General features: G+C 49.3%; 1 protein-coding gene across 1 annotated transcript in view; it reads right to left on the bottom strand.

Moving 5' to 3' along the window:
• LOC147113328 (CREB3 regulatory factor-like) overlaps positions 1–18077 on the bottom strand; it is a 155628-nt gene extending 137551 nt beyond the window's left edge. Inside the window, exon 1 of the mRNA XM_085994260.1 lies at positions 17988–18077. The gene's annotated coding sequence lies outside the window, so the exon portion shown is untranslated. The remainder of the gene's footprint in view (positions 1–17987) is intronic.
• Positions 18078–18457: the final 380 nt, after the last annotated feature.

Genomic DNA, 18457 nt, shown 5'->3' with positions numbered 1-18457 from the left:
AGCGTGAAGCCCTTACTGTTGGCATACTATTTGACCACTCGCTCTTTAGCCTTGGTGGCCACTTGTGTGAGGTACCGCACACTGCTGGCATCTGTTAAAATGCACCTCATAGGAACATAGAAATTTCTAGACAAAAAAGACCAAGGTCCATCGAGTTTGCCTTCTACAATCCTGATAGTCACATGATCCAATGATAATGGAGTTTTTGACTAATCACAGCAATCAATCTCTGTCAATGAGTCTACAACAGACCCAGACACGAGGCGAGGAAAACCCCCAGTGGTGAGAGCTTTAGGAACCATAGGTCCAAAGTCACCTGTTGCCCCCAAGCACGCTACACTCACTAGAAGATCATAAGAACTAGGAGTAGGCCATTTGGCCCCTCGAGCCTGCTCCGCCATTGAATAAGATCATGGCTGATCTGATCTTGGCCTCAACTTCACCTTCCCGCTCTCTCCCCATAACCCTCGACTCCCCTGTAGTTCGAATATCTCTCTATCTCCGCCTTGAATATATTCAATGACTCCGCCTCCACAGCTCTCTGGGGAAGAGAATTCCAAAGATTCACGACCCTCTGAGAAGAAATTCCTCCTCATCTCCGTTTTAAATGGGCGACCCCTTATTCTGAAACTATGCCCCCTAGATACCCCCATGAAGGGAAACATCTTCCCTACATCTACCCTGTCAAGCCCCCTCGGAATCTTATATGTTTCAATATGATCTCTCATTCTTCTAAACTCCAATGAGTATAGGCCCAACCTGCTCAACCGTTCTTCGTAAGACAACCCCTTCATCTCAGGAATCAACTTCGTGAACCTTCTCTGAACTGCCTCCAATACAAGTATATCCCTCCTTAAATAAAAGGAGACCAAAACTGTACGCAGTACTCCAGATGTGGTCTCACCAGTGCCCTGTACAGTTGTAGCAAGACTTCCCTACTTTTATGCTCCATCCCCCTTGCAATAAAGGCCAACATTCCATTTGCCTTCCTAATTACTTGCTGTACTTGCATGCTAACTTCTTGTGCTTCATGTACTAGGGCCCCCAGATCCCTCTGTACCGCAGCATTCTGTAGTCTCGCTCCATTTAAATAACAATTTGCTTTTTTATTCTTCCTACCAAAGTGGATAACCTCACATTTTCTCACATTATACTCCATCTGCCAAATTGTTGCCCACTCACTTAACCTGTCTATATCCCTTTGCAGACTGTGTCCTCCTCACAACTTGCTAACCCACCTATCTTTGTATCAGCAGCAAATTTGGCTACAGTACACTCGGTCCCTTCATCCAAGTCATTAATATAGATTGTAAATAGTTGAGGCCCCAGCACTGATCCCTGTGGCACCCCACTAGTTACAGTTTGCAAACCTGAAAATTACCCATTTATCCTGACTCTGTTTTCTGTTAGTTAGTCAATCCTCTATTCATGTTAATATATTACCCCCAATCCTGTGAGCTCTTATGTTGTGCAGTAACCTTTTATGTGGCATCTTATCAAATGCCTTCTGGAAATCCAAATACACTACATCTACTGGTTCCCCTTTATCCACTCTGTTCATTACATCCTCAAATAACTAGTAAATTTGTCAAAACACAATTTCCTTTGCATAAAACCATGTTGACTCTGCTTGATTGTATTATGGTTTTCTAAATGTCTTGCTATTACTTGCTTAATAATGAATTCCAGCATTTTCCCAACGACAGATGTTAGGCTAACTGGTCTATAGTTTCCTGCTTTCTGTCTCCCTCCTTTCTTGAATAGGGGCGTTACATTTGCAGTTTTTCCAATCAGCTGGGACCTCTCCAGAATCCAGGGAATTTTGGTAGATTACAACCAATGCATCCACCATCTCTGCAGCCACTTCTTTTAAGACCCTAGGATGCAGGCCATCAGGTCCAGGGGATTTGTCAGCCTTTAGTCCCATTAGTTTCCCTAGTAATGTCTCGCCAGTGATAGTGATTGTTTTAAGTTCCTCCCTCCCTTTTGCCCCTTGATTATCAATTATTATTGGGATGCTTTTAGTGTCTTCTACCGTGAAGACCGATACAAAATATTTGTTCAAAGTCTCTGCCATTTCCCCGTTTCCCATTATTAATTCCCCAGTCTCATCCTCTAATGTTTACTTTAGCTGCTCTTCCTTTTTATATACCTGTAGAAGCTCTTGCTGTCTGTTTTTATAGTTTTTGCTAGTTAACTCTCATAATCTATCTTCTCTCTATTTTTTATGTCATCCTTTGCTGGTTTCTAAAAATGTCCCAATCCTCTGGCCTACCACTAATCTTCGCAACACTGTATGCCTTTTCTTTCAATTTGATACCATCCTTAACTTCCTTAGTTAGCCACGGATGGTTCATCCTTCTTGTAGAGTCTTTCTTTCTCACTGGAATAAACCTTTATGAACATTCGAATTAGGAGCAGGAGTAGGTCACTTGGCCCCTCGAGCCTGCTCCGCCATTCAATAAGATTATGGCTGATCCGATTACTCCACATTCCCGCCTACCCCCGATAACCTTTCACCCCCTTGCTCATCAAGAATCTATCTACCTCTGCCTTAAAAATATTCAAAGACTCTGCTTCCACCGCCCTCTGAGGAAGAGTTCCAAAGACTCACGACCCTCAGAAAAAAATTCTTCTCATCTCTGTCTTAAATGGGCGGCCCCTTATTTTTAAACAGTGACCCTTAGTTCTAGATTCTCCCACAAGAGGAAACATCCTCTCCACATCCACCCTGTCAAGACCCCTCAGGATCTTATATGTTTCAATCAAGTCACCTCTTACTCTTCTAAACTCCAGCGGATACAAGCCTAGCCTGTCCAACCTTTCCTCATAAGACAACCCGCCCATTCCCGGTATTAGTCTAGTTAACCTTCTCTGAACTGCTTCCAACGCATTTACATCCTTCCTTAAATAAGGAGACCAATACTGTACACAGTACTCCAGGTGTGGTCTCACCAATGCCCTGTATAACTGAAGCAGAACCTCCCTACTTTTGTATTCAATTCCCCTCACAATAAACAATAACATTCTATTAGCTTTCCTAATTACTTGCTGTACCTGCATACTAACCTTTTGCGATTCATGCACTAGGACACCCAGATCCCTCTGCATCTCAGAGCTCTGCAATCTCTCACCATTTAGATAATATGTTTCTTTTTTATTCTTCCTGCCAAAATGGGCAATTTCACATTTTCCCACATTATACTCCATTTGCCAGATCTTTGCCCACTCACTTAACCTATTTACAGTATATCCCTTTGTAGCCTCCTTATGTCCTCTTCACAATTTACTTTCCTCCCTATCTTTGTGTCATCAGCAAATTTAGCAACCATACCTTCGGTCCCTTCATCCAAGTCATTTATATAAATTGTAAAAAGTTGAGGCCCCAGCACTGATCCCTGTGGTACACCACTTGTTACATCTTGCCAACCAGAAAATGACCCATTTATGCCGACTCTCTGTTTCCTGTTAGCTAGCCAATCTTCTATCAATGCCAATGTTACCCCCTACACCATGAGCTTTGTTGAGAGTTATGAAATCTCCTTAAATGTCTGCCACTGCTTATCTACTGTCTTACCCTTTAATCTATTTTCCCGATCCACTTCAGCCAACTCTGTCTTCATACCTTTATAACTGAATTTATTTAAGTTTAGGACACTAGTTTCAGACCCAAGTTTCTCACCCTCAAACTGAATTTGAAATTCAATCATGCTATGATCACTCTTCACTAGAGGATCCTTTACAATGAGATCATTAATTAATCCACATGTTATGTCTCAAATTACTCATATATACTGCATCCCAAAATGTTATTTTCCAAAAGAAATCTAATTTGCGTTTGAATCAACACTAACTGCTTCCACCGTCTCTCTAGGGAGTCTATTCCATAGACTGACCACTCGCTCCTGAAATAATATTTCCGCGGATTCATTTTGAATTTATACCCCTTCAAACGTAGGCTGTGTCCTCTGGTCCTACTGTTCGAGACAAGGTGAAACAGTTTAGAATCATACAGCACAGAAGGAGGCCATTTGGCCCGTCATGCTTGCACCGGCTCTTTGAAAAAGCTCTCCAATTAGTCCCACCCCCCAGCTTCTCCCCCATAACCCTGCAAATTAGTTCTCTTCAAGTACATGCCCAATTGCCTTTTCAAAGTTCCTCTGGAATCTGAATCCGCCATCCTTCCACTGAAATTTCTCCTCATTTCCCCTCTAGTTCTATTGCCAATTATTTTAAATCTTGTCATGGTCTACATTATCTAGTCTCTTTAGAATCCCCCAAAACAGCAAATATTTCACCTCACAACCTTCTCTTTTCCAGTGAGAACATGTCCAATTTACATAATCACTCCTCATTCCAATCCTTGCATCTCTTCAATCATTCTGGTTGCTCTCTTCTGTATCCTTGCAATAGCTGCAATATCCTTTTTGTACTGTGACCACCAGGACTGTACACTGTATTCCAAGTGCAGTCACACCAATAATTTATAAAGTGGCAGGATTACCTCACTAGTTCGGAGAGAGAGAGAGAGAGAGAGAATCAGGTCGATGATCTTCCGTCAGCCCCGTCTATTTCGAAGAAGAGCGGGGGAGTTTTCGCCGGTGTCCTGGCCAATATTTATCTCTCAATCAACATCTCTAAAAACTCTCGTCATTGACCTGAAACGTTAACTTTGCTTCTCTCTCTCCACAGTTGCTGCCTGACCTGCCGAGTGTTTCCAGCATTTTCTGTTCTTATTTCAGACTTCCAGCATCCGCAGTGTTTGCTTTTGTATTAATTGAGAGTAGACTATGTACATGGTAAGCAATTTAGGATTTGCACCATCAGCCTTCCTTCTAAATGATGCCGAGAGATTGTTTCCCCTGGCTGGAGAGTCTAGGACTAGGGGGGCATAGTCTCAGGATAAGAGGCCGGCTATTTAAGACCAAGATGAGGAGGAATTTCTTCACTCAGAGGGTTGTGAATCTTTGGAATTCTCTACCCCAGAGGGCTGTGGATGCTGAGTCACTGAGTCTATTCAAGGCTGAGATCGATAGATTTTTGGACTCCAGGGGAATCGAGGGATATGGGGATCGGGCGGGAAAGTGAAGTTGAGGTCGAAGATCAACCATGATCTTATTGAATGGAGGGGCCGTATGGCCTCCTCTTGCTCCTAGTTCTTATGTTGTTAAAGCCTATCTGAAGTGACCACAAGGACATCATTGAATGGAGCATTTTGACTCAGCATTTAAGAGAGTTGAAATTCTGCATCCACCCACAGAAACAGCCAGGCAGAGAAAGGACCAAAAAGTCAAGACCAGCGAACTTTAACCTGCTCTTTCCTGCCCACAGTATTATCACCATAAATAGCCTCGGCTCTTAAAGCAGAAAAAGACAAGGCCACTGACGCCAAGCAGAAATTTCACTTCAGTCTACACAACGTATATAAAAGATATGAGCCACCAAGAATCTACTTACCATCACCTCTGCTGCTAGGCTCCGGCTCCCTACCACATGCAATTTAAATTACTTCTCCAGTCCTGATGCTGTCAGACTTTCTCCAGCTTACAGAAAAGAGCCACAGGGAGACAGCAGCGTCAGATGCCATATGGACCAAACACTAACACCCTCCAAAACAAAAATCTACTGCTCTTGTGAATTTGAAAGCACAATAAACTTATTTTTTGCTATCCCTGCTTTGCAATTTGCAACACGTTTCTCCAGTCTCTTTGCAAACTGCAGTCAATGTTTAAACAAAGTCTTGTAGCTATTGCAAATCATTGGTGAGCTAGAGCGAGAAAGAGTAGGAGAGAGAGAGGGAGGGAGAGAGAGAAAGCAAGAGATATTGAGGCAGAGAAAGAGAGTAAGAGAAAAGAAAAGGGAAAGAAAAAGAAAGAAAAAAGGGAGAAAGAGAAAGGGAGAAAGAGAAAGAGAAAGGGAGAAAGAATGGGAGAGAAAGAGCAAGCGAAAAAGAACGAGTGAAAAGGAAAGAGAATGAGATAGAAAGAAGAGAGATATTGAGACAGAGAAAGAAAAAGAGAAAACGAAGAGAGAGAAAGAAAGAATGAGAGAGTGAAAGAGAGAGGAGGGAGAGAGTCGCTTCCCCGAGCTGATTTCAGTCACTCTCTGATCTCCGCACTCCACAAACTCGCGGGCTCCCGCGGGTCACCTTGTGACCGGATGGTTCTCCAGCGCCTCCTGCCAGCACCAGCTCCTCAACCCGGGCCCCCCCGAACCAATCTCCCCCCACCCCCGGGTCTAATCTCTCCCCCCCCCCCCGGCCCCGGGTCTAATCTCTCCCCCCCCCCCGGCCCCGGGTCTAATCTCTCCCCCCCCCCCCCCCGGCCCCGGGTCTAATCTTCCCCCCCCCCCCCCGGCCCCGGGTCTAATCTCCCCCCCCCCCCCCCCGGCCCCGGGTCTAATCTTCCCCCCCCCCCCCCCGGCCCCGGGTCTAATCTCCCCCCCCCCGGCCCCGGGTCTAATCTCTCCCCCTCCCGGGTCTAATCTCCCCCGGGCCCCCGGTCTAATCTCCCCCACCCCCCGGGCCCCCGGTCTAATCTCCCCCGCACCCCCCGGGTCTAATCTCTCCCCCCCCCCCCCCGGGTCTAATCTCTCTCCCCCCCCCCCCCCGGGTCTAATCTCTCCCCCCCCCCCCCCCCGGGTCTAATCTCTCCCCCCCCCCCCCCCCGGGTCTAATCTCTCCCCCCCCCCCCCCCCGGGTCTAATCTCTCCCCCCCCCCCCCCCCCCGGGTCTAATCTCTCCCCCCCCCCCCCCCCGGGTCTAATCTCTCCCCCCCCCGGGTCTAATCTCTCCCCCCCCCCCCCCCGGGTCTAATCTCTCCCCCCCCCCCCCCCGGGTCTAATCTCTCCCCCCCCCCCCCCCCCGGGTCTAATCTCTCCCCCCCCCCCCCCCGGGTCTAATCTCTCCCCCCCCCGGGTCTAATCTCTCCCCCCCCCCCGGGTCTAATCTCTCTCCCCCCCCCCCCCCCCGGGTCTAATCTCTCCCCCCCCCCCCGGGTCTAATCTCTCCCCCCCCCCCCCCGGGTCTAATCTCTCCCCCCCCCCCCCCGGGTCTAATCTCTCCCCCCCCCCCCCCGGGTCTAATCTCTCCCCCCCCCCCCGGGTCTAATCTCTCCCCCCCCCCCCCGGGTCTAATCTCTCCCCCCCCCCCCCCCGGGTCTAATCTCTCCCCCCCCCCCCCCCGGGTCTAATCTCTCCCCCCCCCCCCGGGTCTAATCCTCCCCCCCCCCCCCCCGGGTCTAATCTCCCCCCCCCCCCCCGGGTCTAATCTCCCCCCCCCCCCCCCGGGTCTAATCTCCCCCCCCCCCCCCGGGTCTAATCTCTCCCCCCCCCCCCGGGTCTAATCTCTCCCCTCCCCCCCCCCCGGGTCTAATCTCCCCCCCCCCCCCCGGGTCTAATCTCCCCCCCCCCCCCGGGTCTAATCTCCCCCCCCCCCCCGGGTCTAATCTCCCCCCCCCCGGGTCTAATCTCTCCCCCCCCCCCCGGTCTAATCTCCCCCCCCCCCGGTCTAATCTCCCCCGCCCCCCCACCCCCCCCGGTCTAATCTCCCCCGCCCCCCCACCCCACCCAGTCTGATCTCCCCCCCACCCAGTCTGATCTCCCCCCCGCGCCCCCCCACCCAGTCTGATCTCCCCCCCACCCAGTCTGATCTCCCCCCCACCCAGTCTGATCTCCCCCCCACCCAGTCTGATCTCCCCCCCGCGCCCCCCCACCCAGTCTGATCTCCCCCCCGCGCCCCCCCACCCAGTCTGATCTCCCCCCCGCGCCCCCCCACCCAGTCTGATCTCCCCCCCGCGCCCCCCCACCCAGTCTGATCTCCCCCCCGCCCCCCCCCACCCAGTCTGATCTCCCCCCCGCCCCCCCCCCCACCCAGTCTGATCTCCCCCCCGGCCCCCCCCCACCCAGTCTGATCGCCCCCCCCCCCACCCAGTCTGATCTCCCCCCCGGCCCCCCCCCCACCCAGTCTGATCGGCCCCCCCCCCACCCAGTCTGATCTCCCCCCCGGCCCCCCCCCCCACCCAGTCTGATCTCCCCCCCGGCCCCCCCCCACCCAGTCTGATCTCCCCCCCGGCCCCCCCCCACCCAGTCTGATCTCCCCCCCGGCCCCCCCCCCACCCAGTCTGATCTCCCCCCCGGCCCCCCCCCCACCCAGTCTGATCTCCCCCCCGGCCCCCCCCCACCCAGTCTGATCTCCCCCCCGGCCCCCCCCCACCCAGTCTGATCGCCCCCCCCCCCCACCCAGTCTGATCTCCCCCCCGGCCCCCCCCCCACCCAGTCTGATCGGCCCCCCCCCCACCCAGTCTGATCTCCCCCCCGGCCCCCCCCCCCACCCAGTCTGATCTCCCCCCCGGCCCCCCCCCCCACCCAGTCTGATCTCCCCCCCGGCCCCCCCCCCACCCAGTCTGATCTCCCCCCCGGCCCCCCCCCCACCCAGTCTGATCTCCCCCCCGGCCCCCCCCCACCCAGTCTGATCTCCCCCCCGGCCCCCCCCCCACCCAGTCTGATCTCCCCCCCGGCCCCCCCCCACCCAGTCTGATCTCCCCCCCGGCCCCCCCCCCCCCACCCAGTCTGATCTCCCCCCCGGCCCCCCCCCCCACCCAGTCTGATCTCCCCCCCGGCCCCCCCCCACCCAGTCTGATCTCCCCCCCGGCCCCCCCCCACCCAGTCTGATCTCCCCCCCGGCCCCCCCCCCACCCAGTCTGATCTCCCCCCCGGCCCCCCCCCACCCAGTCTGATCTCCCCCCCGGCCCCCCCCCACCCAGTCTGATCTCCCCCCCCGGCCCCCCCCCCACCCAGTCTGATCTCCCCCCCGGCCCCCCCCCACCCAGTCTGATCTCCCCCCCGGCCCCCCCCCCACCCAGTCTGATCTCCCCCCCGGCCCCCCCCCCACCCAGTCTGATCTCCCCCCCGGCCCCCCCCCCACCCAGTCTGATCTCCCCCCCGGCCCCCCCCCACCCAGTCTGATCTCCCCCCCGGCCCCCCCCCACCCAGTCTGATCTCCCCCCCGGCCCCCCCCCCACCCAGTCTGATCTCCCCCCCGGCCCCCCCCCACCCAGTCTGATCTCCCCCCCGGCCCCCCCCACCCAGTCTGATCTCCCCCCGCAGTGGCTTGTCCCCGGAATCTGACAGAAGTCCTGCTCTAAGAAAACCTTTGAGGATTCTCTGCGGACAGCGGGAATCTCCCCAGCTGTTTTTTTTAAATGGAACTGTAAAATAAGCTTTAAAATAAAAGTTCGGTAGCATCACAAAACTCGTTTAAAAAATTTACCCTGAATTACAACCGAAGGTAATTCGTGACTTTTCCCTCTTAAGTTGTGAGCATTATCGAGCACATAAAATAAGTGGGATGACTTTTATTTTATCAAGATAACTTTTTAATATCAAACGTGGAATAAATGGCCACTTTGCAGCGATGCAAAACGATACTGTATCAGCACTCCGTTTAATTATTGTTTCTAAAATAAAGTTCAATTTTAAACCAAAAGTTGTGCACCCAGTATGTTGATCATCTATGGGGCAAGTATAGTAAGGAAATGTAGAAAAGTAATTTTCAGATTTATCTATCTAAGAGTTATTAATTATTACAATGCTTCTTCGTTTCACTATATCCTTTATTTTAAAAGCAGACCAAAATGAGAACATATTTACAATCCAATCCATTTATATTTACCAGATTGTGCATTGAGTATTAATTTGTTATTATTTAATTGGTAGGTTTGTCAAACCTCACACAATCCTCCATAGTTTTTTCACAACTGGCTTCTAAATGGCTACTTTTTAATATTTTTTTAAAGTTACAATACCTATTTTTTTCTTTTTCAAAAAGGTACAAATCAATTCCAACCTCCAAATACTCCTTTGCAGCTTCAAGCTGTCTGTATAAACTTCACTTATTGATGTTATAAGCTCTACTATAATAGTTTCCATTGTGATTAAAATAAGCTAAACGGTGGAATCCAACTTATATTTGAATAAACCATTGCAGATTACATAACTTACAAAACCAACCTATTTAAAATATAATTTAAACATCTGCCCCATCTCCTCGTAAATAAGGGGCTGTGTCCAAACACCTCCCATTCATATATTCACTTCTGGGTTGCAAGTAGAGTAGCGGGAGGGCTCATTAAATAAACATCTAAAATTAAAATATTGGAGCATACACTATTAAATCACAGTTAGTTTCTTTATTCCAAAAAACATAGGTGGGTCGATTCAGATTTTTGTATCCTTTTACAGATAGATTCAATTCAACCTCCCCCTCCACCTTAGACCCTCCACCTTAGACGCATTTCCAAAGGCAAATTAAGGGTTTGTGATGGTTAGGAATTGGATTAGAAAGGGGTTGAAAGAGCACAGCACAGACTGAACTGGAGAGATCCAATGCACCTGTTAGCACTTGCCTCAGTACACCTGCACTACACGGACCTAGATGCGTGGACACAAGGTCAGGAGCAAGACAGGAAATGCAACATTCTCATACCTAACACAGCCTGCAATCTGTTGTGTTCTCCTTCGTTGTTATTTCCAGGAATTCTGACTCGCTTTCTTCTTCCAGTTGTTATTCCTGAATGCTCTCACTTTCGTTTTCTCCTTGCAATACAGACTGACCTCTGCCACATAGCTCTTGCTATAAATTCTTTCACTTTCTCCCTTTCAGATAAAAGCCTGGTCTCTCGCTCTTTTCTAGTCATTATCTTCATCTCTCTCCCCCCCCCCCTTTCCATTTATCATTTTATCGCTCTCCTTTGAGACATTACCCTGCTATCTCTCTTCCAGTCATTACCCATATATCTTTGTCTTACTCTCTCTCCCCCATGTCACCTGACCTCTCTCTCTCCCTATTCAATCATTATCCAGAGCTCGCTCTCTCTCCCCTTCAGTCATTACAACAACAATGTCTTTATATAGCATCTGTAACATAGTAAAACGTCCTAAGTTGCTTCACAGGAGCGATTATCAAACAAAATTTGACACCGAGCCAGATAAGGATATATTAGGACAGGTGACCAAAAGCTTGTTCAAACAGGTAGGTTTCAAGGAGCGTCTTAAAGGAGGAGAGAGAGGTATAGGGAGGGAATTCCAGAGCTTAGGGCCCAGGCGGCTGAAGGCACGGCCGCCAATGGAGGAGCGATTAAAATTGTGAATGCACAAGAAGCCAGAATTGGAGGAACGCAGAGATCTCGGAGGGCTGGAGGAGGTTATGGAGATAGGGAGGGGCGAGGCCATGGAGGGATTTGAAAACAAGGATGAGAATCTTAAAAATTGAGGCATTGCTCAACCCAGTTGTCGGTCAGCGCACACAGGGGTGATTGGTGAATGGAACTTGGTGCGAGTTAGGATATGGGCAGCAGAGGTTTGGATGGACTCAAGTTTAATCAGATCTCTCTCCTGCTTTTTTCCCCCCTCCCTCGCTCTCCCCCCCCCCCCCCCTCCCTCGCTCTCCCCCCCCCTCCCTCGCTCTCCCCCCCCTCGCTCTCCCCCCTCCCTCGCTCTCCCCCCCCTCGCTCTCCCCCTCCCTCGCTCTCCCCCTCTCTCTCGCCCCCCTCTTGTTATTACCCAGATCGCTCCCCTTTTTCCTAATATTGCCAAGTTTTCTCTCTCTCCTTCCCCCTTTTCAGTCATTACCCTGCTCTCTCCCTCTTCCAGTAATTGCCCTGATCTATCTCTCTATTTACAGTAATTGCCCTGATCCCCCTCTGTCTCTCACCACATCACAAACAATTGCACTTTCAGGCTACAGTGACCCATGCTTACCTTCCACTTGCTGATACTTCTCCAGCTGTTGATTAACTCCTTCACCTTCATCTCTGATGCCCTTGTCCCCAGTAAAACCTTTACTCTCTCCCATCCTGGCTGTTTCCCCCGCCCCGCCCCGCCCCGCGGTATGGATCTATCTTCTCTCCCATCCTGGCTGTTTCCCCCGCCCCGCCCCGCGGTATGGATCTATCTTCTCTCCCTCAAGCCCAAGGAGTGCAGACTTCAGCACATCAGCTGCACAACTGGTTTGAACCCACCATCACCAGATTTAGCTGGGCCACGTCAAGCACCATCAGGTTTCCCTCTCCTCGGCCAAAACTGCCAGCTCCTCCCAAGATCATCCTGGAGAACAGAGACAAGCCCTGGCTTCTTTTCTCCACGACCAACTATCTCCTTAAACCCTTTATCCCCTCCCCCTTCATCTACAAGTGTGTGGAGCCCATGGACTTCTTTATCAAGATTGAAACCATCCGTTCATTTGCCTCTGCTGCTGTCTGCTCTTTCTCACTAAGCCAAACTTCACCCCAGGTTCCCCACTGCTCAAGACTTGATCCCGCTAGTTTCTCTCCCATCTCCCCTCATGACCTCTCCGAGCTCATCTTATCCACGAGACCCACCTCCTGCTCCTGAGCCCATTCTCACTAAACTGCTGACCACCCAACTTCCAAAGCTCGCTGACATTGTAACTGGCTGCTTCTTGTCAGGTACTTCCCCTTCCTTTCAAAACTGCCATTATCATCCCATTCCTCAAAAGACCCACCCGTCCTTGCAAAGTACCAACCCATCTTCAGCCACCCTTTGCTCTGCAAAGTCTTTGAACGTGTTGTCACTTCTCAAATCCGCACCCATCTTTCCCACAACTCCATGTTTGAATCTCTCCAATCAGGTTTCTACCCCTGCCACAGCCCTAAATCAAAGTCAGAAATGACATCCTCCATGACTGTAACCCTTCCTCATCTCCTCAACTTATCTGTAGCCTTCGACAGGGTCAACCACACCATTCTCCTCCAAAGCCTCTCTTCCATTGTCCAGCTCAGTAGGACTGCCCTCACTTGGTTCCACTCCTACCTATCCAATCGTAGCTAAAAGGATCCTCCTGCTCCCACACCATTACCTCTGGAATCCCCCAAGGATCTATCCTTGGCACACTCCTCTCCCTCAGCTACTTGCTGCCCCTTGGCGACATCATCCACAGACATGGGGTCGGCTTTCACTGTACACCGATGGGAACAGGAGGAGGCCATTCAGCCCATTGGGCCTGCTCCACCATTCATAAGAACATAAGAAGTAGGAGCAGGAGTAGGCCATACGGCCCCTTGGGCCTGCTCCGCCATTCAATAGGATCATGGCTGATCCGAATCTAGACTCACATCCACTTCCCTGCCCTCTCCCCGTAACCCCTAATTCCCTTATCTGCTAGGAAACTGTCTATCTCCATTTTAAATTTATTTAATGTCGCAGCTTCCACAGCTCTGAGGTAGCAAATTCCATAGATTTACTACCCTCAGTGAAGAAGTTTCTCCTCATCTCAGTTTTGAAAGGGCAGCCCCTTATTCTAAGATTATGCCCCCTAGTTCTAGTCTCACCCATCAGTGGAAACATCCTCACCGCATCCACCCGATCAAGCCCCCTCACAATCTTATATGTTTCGGAAGATCGCCTCTCATTCTTCTGAACTCCAATGAGTAGAGGCCCAACCTACTCAACCTTTCCTCATACGTCAAGCCCCTCATCTCTGGAATCAACCGAGTGAGCCTTCTCTGAACCGCCTCGAGAGCAAGCATATCTTTTCTTAAATATGGAAACCAAAACTGCACGCAGTATTCCAGGTGTGGCCTCACCAATACCCTGTATAACTGCAGCAAGACTTCCCTGTTTTTATACTCCATCCCCCTTGCAATAAAAGCCAAGATTCCATTGGCCTTCCTGATCACCTGCATACTAACTTTTTGTGTTTCATGCACCAGGACCCCCAGATCCCTTTGTACTGTAGCACTTTGCAGTTTCTCTCCATTTAGATAATAACTTGCTCTTTGATTTTTTCTGCCAAAGTGCATAACCTCACACTTTCCAATATTATATTCCATCTGCCAAATCTCTGCCCACTCACTTAGCCTGTCTATGTCCTTTTGCAGGTTTTTTATGTCCTCCTCACTCACTGCTTTCCCTCCCATCTTTGTATCGTCGGCAAACTTGGATATGTTGCACTTGGTCCCTTCCTCCAAATCGTTTACAATCTATATTAAGAGTTGGGGTCCCAGCACTGACCCCTGCAGAACACCACTAGTTACTGATTGCCAGCCCGAGAATGAACCATTTATCCCAACTCTTTGTTTTCTGTTAGATAGCCAATCTTCCACCCATGCCAGTATATTACCCCCAATCCTGTGATTTTTTTAATCTTGATCAGTAATCTTGTGTGGAACCTTGTCAAATGCCTTTTGGAAGTCCAAATACACTACATCCACTGGTTCCCCTTTATCCACCCTGTATGTTATGTCCTCAAAGAATTCGAGCAAATTTGTCAAACATGACTTCCCCTTCATAAAACCATGCTGACTCTGTCCTATTAAATTATGTTTATCCAAATGCTCTGTTACTGCTTCCGTAATAATGGACTCCAACATTTTGCCAACCACAGATGTTAGGCTAACTGGTCTATAGTTTCCAGCTTTTTGTCCACTTCCCTTCTTAACTAAGGATGTTACATTAGCAGTTTTCCATTTTTCAATTCGATCATGGATGATCCGCAATTTAACTCCATTTTCCTGTCTTTGCCGATACCCTTACCTAACAAAACTCCATCTATCTCAGGTGATGACACCCAGTTCTACCCCTCCGCCACCTTGCTGGACCCCTCCACTGCCTCTGTGCTGTCAGACTGCTATGTAACATCGAGTCTTTGAAGACCGCAATTTCCTCCAGTTAAGCATTGGGAAGAACAAAGCAACAAACTCTGTACCCTCGCCACTGATTCCATCCTTCTTCCCAGCCAGTGTCTCAGGCTGAACCAGACTCTTAGCAACCAATTTGACCCCGGAGCTGAACATCCAACCCCATATGCTCTCCATCACAAAGACCACCTAGTTCCAACTCTCTAATATTGCCTGCCTCTGCCCCTGCCTCAGCCAATTTGCTGCTGAAACTCTCTACCATGCCTTTATCAGCTCCAGATTCCGATACTCTTCCGACTGGCCTCCCATCATAGGAACATAGGAATTGCTAGACAAACGAGACCAAGATCCATCGAGTTCACCTTCTCCCATCCTGGTTGTTGCATGATACAACAATGATGGAGTTGTTCACTGATCATAACAATCAATCTCTCTCTCTTATCTTCCTGTCCCCTTTCCAATCATTTCCCTCATCTCCATCTCCCTTTCCCAGTCATTTCCCAACATTGCTGCCTTCCAGTTATTGCTCTGCTCTCTTCCCAATTATCCTGATTTTCCTCTCTTTTCCTGTCATTACCCTAATCTATGTCTCTCCCCTTTTCAGTTACCCTGATCTTTTTCTCCTTTGCAATCATTAACTTGATCTCTTTTCCCCCCTCTTCCCTTTCCAATCATTACCCTGATTTCTCTCTCCCCCCCCTCACTTTTCTGTCATTACTCTCTCTCTCTACCATTCCCATTATCTGCCATTACCCAGATTGATTTTACTCTTCTCTTTTCCGTCATTATCCTGATCTTGCTTCCTCCTCATCCATTCATTATCTCTTGCTCTGTTCGCCTTCCCGTTCTGTCATTAAACATGTGTGTGCCTGTCTCTCTTTCCCTGCCTCTTTGATGATGGCACTGATCTCTCTTTTGTTTGCCAGTCATTACCCTGATCCATTTTTCCACCTCTCGCATCCCTTTTCAGTGATTCACCATCCCCCAATCAAATCAAATCAAATCAACTTTTATTGTCACTGTTAGTGCACAAGTGCAGTACAACGAAATGTAGGCTTGCGGCTCCAGAGAGTGTACATTTAGATTAAGACATTTAAACATTCAACATACATTTGGCTTGTAATACATTAACATAAACATAACCATAATAAAGTGCATTGGCAGATGTGCAGGCTTTAGAGTTTATTTGTGGAGTTCAGTAGGATGACAGCCCTGGGAAAGAAGCTGTTCCTAAATCTGGTCGTACGGGTGCGAATGCATCTGTAGCGTCTCCCAGATGGCAGGAGGGCGAACAGACTGTGGCTGGGGTGGGTAGGGTCTTTGATGATGGACCGTGACCTCCGTAAACAGCGTTTCTGGTATATGTGCTCTATGGTCGGTAGCCGGGTGCCGGTAATGCGTTGGGCAGTTTTGACTACCCGCTGCAGGGCTTTCCGGTCATAGTAGCTACTCTTTAGTCCAATCCTTTCCAATTCCTTTCCCCTATCTCACCATATTATCATTGACATTTTGTTTTGTAACCAATGAATTAAGTTTGTTATTTCAGGGTCATCTACACAAATCTAACACTGTAATAGAACTCTGCAACACAACTGGTGTCCCCACAGACAGGAAAATCCCCAGCATCTTGTGCAATTTCTGGAGTTAGGAACTGCCAAATGCTAAGAAAAAAACTCTCATTTGAGTTAAAGTTGAAATACATGATAAAGGGCACAAATAACTCTGCAGTCTCTTAAAGAAAAAGAAAGATTTGCATTTATATAATGCCTTTCAAGACCTCAGGACATCCCAAAGAGCTTTACAGCCAATGAAGTACTTTTTGAAGTGTAGTCACTGTTGTAATGTGGGAAACACGGCAGCCAATTTGTGCACAGCAAGCTCCCACAAACAGCAATGTGATAATGACCAGATCATCTGTTTTTAGTGATGTTGATTGAGGGCTAAATATTGGCCCCAGGACACCGGGGGGAAAACTCCCCTGCTCTTCTTCGAAATAGTGCCGTGGGATCTTTTCCATCCACCTGAGAGAGCGGACAGGGCCTCGGTTTAACATGTCATCCGAAAGATGGCACCTCCAACAGTGCAGCACTCCCTCAGCACTGCACTGGGAGTGTCAGCCTAGATTTATGTGCTCAAGTCTCTGGAGCGAGGCTTGAACCCACGACCTTCTGACTCGGAGGCGAGAGTGCGACCCACTGAGCCACAGCTGGTACTCTTCAGAAGAAACCATAAATTTTGTTATGGGGGGAGGGATGGGTAGGGAAGAGAGACAAATTGAATGATTTGTCACGAGTTGCAATATTGCAAATGACTTACTCGATGCAGCCTGATGCAATGTCCAAGCAATGGATGCAGAGCAGGGGCAAGAGGGGACGGAGTTATTAGCAAGGCTTACAAATAAACATGCCCTCTTCAGCCTTAAAAAAAGGAGAGAGGGCCTCACAGAGACACTTGCAGTATTAAGTAAGGAATACAAAAAGGTTAACCCTGAGCATCCTTTAAAGTTAAACCATAACTGCAGGATAAACCGGTAAAAGGCCAATTCAGGACTTAAAATAAAAAGAGTTAACACTTTTTGAATGGGTATGAATGATAAAGACAGATACTCTGGGAGTAAGTCAAGGGACAGTTACATAAGGGGACCATCTGTTTGTATGGCAGAATGGGTAAAATGGCCTCCCACATTTGTAGTTTGCGATTTGCACTGTGACACTGTTTGTTTTGCTAAGTTAAAAACAATAGTCGGGCCAAAGCACTCCCCCACCTCACCGTGAAGGCTGTGCCCCTTTAAAGGGCTCCAATTTTGATTAAGGAAACGGCCTCTGGTTTGCCTGCTCTACACCTAAGCACAGAAGTCTATTTCCGCCTCACAGCTGCCAGCACAGTATCTGAAACTGAATGTCGGCTGCTGTAAAAAAAAAGCAGTTAGTTGGAGCTAACCTGCAATTTCGCACCTCTTCAGATTGATTTGGTGTTTCACCAGGCTTATATATATTTTTGTAAAAGACCCATAGTTGGCAATGGGGGAGTCGTGACTTGCCAAACCCCGATTGCAGGAAGGCAGATAAAGGAATCGAGAAGGGAACACATACATGACACACATGAATCCAATAACCTAAATTCGATTTATGAGGGCGATTCTTGAGGGGGTGGAATGAAAAGGATTGCAGACTGTCAAGCAAAAGTGCTTACTCGCGTCTGCACCTATAAAACCCCAGACAGATCAGTAAGCTTGAAACAAACACCAAACACAAGCGGCAACATCATAGCAATCAGGCGGTGCCCTGAAATCGCCAGTCTGAAACTGACACCATTTAGATACAATTAACTTACTTTGTAGTAGGTTCCTGGAAGTTCGTTACAGCTAGTTCCTCAAGGCAAAGCTTCGTTCCCCACCCCCCCTAACCCCTGGCTTCAGTTTTGATGCTTGGGTTTGTTTTGATTCCGTGAAACTGATCATATGACCAGCTCCACAAACCCTCCCCCTCCCCCCATTCCCCTGTCACATGCTCCCTTGTCATCCGCAGCCTTAAAGCGAGGATGTCTACAATGAATTTTTTTTTTAGCTGGTAGGGATAAATATAAGTACAAATATCCCAACGCCTCATTTTTTCCCCCCGTCCTTCCAAAGGGCACCATCTTTTTTTTATTATTCGTTCGCGGGATGTGGGCGTCGCTGGCAAGTCCAGCATTTATTGCCCATCCCTAGTTGCCCTTGAGAAGGTGGTGGCGAGCCGCCTTCTTGAACCGCTGCAGTCCGTGTGGTGAAGGTGCTCCCACAGTGCTGTTAGGGAGGGAGTTCC

This window comes from Somniosus microcephalus, chromosome 8 (genome assembly GCF_052327205.1).
Source record: "Somniosus microcephalus isolate GS21.2 chromosome 8, FLI_Smic_1.0, whole genome shotgun sequence".
Taxonomy (NCBI): domain Eukaryota; kingdom Metazoa; phylum Chordata; class Chondrichthyes; order Squaliformes; family Somniosidae; genus Somniosus; species Somniosus microcephalus.
The sequence above is the reverse complement of the archived record's forward strand: the minus strand, read 5'-3'. Positions and strand labels throughout refer to the sequence as shown.